Raw genomic sequence first — 3,135 nt, 5'->3', positions numbered from 1 at the left:
TCTGCCACTCTCTGTCTCTTTATTGGTGCATTTAGTCCATTTAAATTCAGCATAATTATTGATAGGTATGAGTTTACTGCTGTCATTTTTATGTCTTTTTTTGTGTGTTGTTCAAAGTTTCTTTGTTCCACTTAATTTTCTATGTTGTATCATTTTTCTTTATGTATTTTCTTTTTATCTTTTTCATTGTTGTTGGTTGTGTGTTTGCTGAGTCTTTATATTTTTCTAGTTTTTTATTTTGACTTATAGGATTGTTAGCTTCTTTTGTGGTTACCCTAATATTTTACCCCTGTATTTCTACGTTTATACCAGTGTTTTATTTCTTTATATCGTCTTGACTTCCTCTCCATATGAAAAATCTATGTCTACATTTTTTAAGTCCCCTCTTTTTTGTTTTAATGTTGTCATGTTTTACTTATTGACATCAGTTTCCCTATTTTCAGTGTTTTAGCTTTTATTAACTTTTGTGACTTCCCTATCTTTGTTGATATCTAGTTGCTCTGTCCTGTGTTCAAGTCTTGGGTTGTTATCTAATGTTAATTGATTTTCTAACCAGAGGATTACCTTTAGTATTTCTTGTAATTTTGGTTTCATTTTGAAAATTCCCTAAACTTCTGTTTATCTGGAAATGCCCTAATTTCACCATCATATTTGAGACAGTTTTTCTGGATACGTAATTCTCGGCTGGCAGGTTTTTTTTTTTTTTTTTCCTTCAAGGCTTTATATATGTCATCCCATTGCCTTCTTGCCTGCGTGGTTTCTGCTGAGTAGTCTGAGCTTATTCTTATTGACTCTGCTTTGTAGATGACTTTTCGTTTAACTCTAGCCATTCTAAAAATTCTCTCATTATCTTTGGTTTTAGCAAGTTTGATTATAATATGTCTTGGTGAATTTCTTTTAGGATCTACTGTGTATAGGGTTCGATGAGCATCTTGGATACATATCTTCTCATCGTTCATGATATCAGGGAAATTTTCTGCCAACAAATCTTCAACAGTTCTCTCTGTATTTTCTGTTATCCCCCCTCTTCTGGTACTCCAATGACTCGTAGGTTATTCCTCTTGATAGAGTTGCACATAATTCTTAGGGTTTCTTCACTTTTTTAGCCTCTTATCTGATTTTTCCTGAAATAAGATGATGTCAACTGCTTTATCTTAGTCTCACTAATTCTTACTTCTATTGCCTCAATTCTACTTCTATAACTTTCTATTGAGTTGTCTAATTCTGGCATTTGATTGTTAATCTTCTGGATTTCTGATTGCTGTCTTTCTATGGATTCTTGCAGCCTGTTAAATTTGTCATTATATTCCTCTCTAATCTTTTTAATTTCCTCTATTGCATGTTCTGTGTTTTGCTTAATTTCCTTCCTAATTTCTTGAAGAGTTCTGTATATTAATCTTTTGTATTCTGCCTCTGGTAATTCCAACAAATTTTCCTTCTTTGGAAAATTTCTACATTCTTTACTTTGGGAGCTTGCTGAAGCCATGCTGGACTGCCTCTTTATGTGTTTTAATATTGACTGTGTCTCCGAGCCATCAATAAGGTATTATATTTATTTATTTTATGTTTGCTTACTTTGTCCTAGCTTCTTGTTTTGTTTTAATATGCCCAAATAGGCTGGTCGTATGAGCTAGTTTGATTATTGGCAACTTTGAACCTCTAACGTCCTGTCACCAGGTGGTTAGATCTGTTACTAGGTACGTGAGCTTAGGAGTGAGCCCACTACTCCTATATGGATTCATCTCAAGTGCCCAGGTAGATAGGCACCAAGTGTGTGTTGTAGGCTCTCACTTACAGTCCTAGACAGGCACGGGTGATTGCTGTAGGCACAGGCATCTGGCTGCAGCAGGGGGACACACTCTGAGCAAGGCAGGGGGCTGATGGCCATCCCCGAGTATGCAGGAGGAAGGCATGTGCCTGTTCCCTAGAGCATGTAGGTGGGTGGGTTTTGCAGCCAGACTAAGAGCACCTAATGCTGTTGGCTGTAAGGAGTGGGGGACACTTCTTATTCATGGGCCCTTATCACAGGTGGCTAGGTGGCGTGGGTGGAGTCACCAGTCCTCAGGCCCCTGATGTCGGTAGGTGAAGACCCTGGTTAATGGGCAGAGTAGTGTCAAATGTCAAGAACCTGCCACTTCACAGCTGAAACAGTTGAAGTTAGAGTTCTGGTATATACCCTGTTGTACTGTGGTAATGAGGGCCTATGCTGTTGAGATGGGCCCACCCAAGTCTATGCAGGGGGAAAGGCACTCAAAGTCCATGGACCGCTTATGTCTGTGCCTAGGCAAAGGAGCTGTGCCTACCTTGGGTTCCTGGCTTAGGGGAGACAGCAGTTTATTTTTCCCCTGTTTGTTAATTTGCTGACTCTCCAAGGCAGGGAGAATGGCTCCGGGCATGTGACTGATCCTACTTCCAGCCCAAGGGACTCGGCAATTGCTGAAGCTGATCTGGGACCCAGTGCAGAGCTGGGAGCGCACAGGTAAATAAGAAAGAAGTTTTTCCCTAAGGGGGCTGTTTTTGATCCACGCGGTAGTCCGTACACAATTATCTTTTGCCAATGAGGGTTGCTTCTCACTGCTTCTGGGTGGCCGTGTAGACTCTCTGGTGCTGGGTCTCTCCCGATGCAGAAAACGCACCTCCTGAGCACAGTTGCTTGCCTGCTTCACTGCTCACCCACGAGCTAAAAATACCCAACACTTCACAAATTTGTGTGTCATCCTTGCACAGGAGCCATGCTTATCTTCTCTGTATCGTTCCAATTTTAGTATATGTGCTGCTGAAGTGAGCACTCTTGAAGAGTTCTGTGTATTAATCTTTTATATTCTAACTCTGGTAGTTCCAAGAATTTCTCTTCTCTGGAAGTTTTCTTGATTCTTTGTTTTGGGAGCTTGCTGAATCCATCATGGTCTGCCTCTTTATGTGATCTGATATTGACTGTTTTCTGTGGGTTCAGCCACCAGTCCTCAGGCCCCTGATGTGGGTAGGTGAGGACATTGCTTAATGGACAGAGCAGTGTCAAATGTCACAAACCTGCCACTCCACCATATAGCTGATACAGTTGAAGTTAGGCTTTAGGTATATACCCTGTTGTACTGTGCCATTGAGGGCCTACGCTGTTCAGATGGGACCACACAG

The 3,135-nt window shown here is 40.8% G+C and overlaps 1 non-coding gene across 1 annotated transcript; it reads right to left on the bottom strand.

Moving 5' to 3' along the window:
• Positions 1-2,682: 2,682 nt before the first annotated feature.
• LOC111821535 (U6 spliceosomal RNA) lies at positions 2,683-2,789 on the bottom strand. Its single transcript, XR_002824918.1, has one exon. It is a non-coding gene; the product is annotated as a U6 spliceosomal RNA (small nuclear RNA).
• Positions 2,790-3,135: the final 346 nt, after the last annotated feature.

The sequence above is a fragment of the Trichechus manatus genome, unplaced genomic scaffold (assembly GCF_000243295.1).
Source record: "Trichechus manatus latirostris isolate Lorelei unplaced genomic scaffold, TriManLat1.0 scaffold00005, whole genome shotgun sequence".
Classification (NCBI taxonomy): domain Eukaryota; kingdom Metazoa; phylum Chordata; class Mammalia; order Sirenia; family Trichechidae; genus Trichechus; species Trichechus manatus.
Note: the sequence above shows the minus strand (reverse complement) of the source record. Positions and strands in the feature narration are given on the sequence as shown.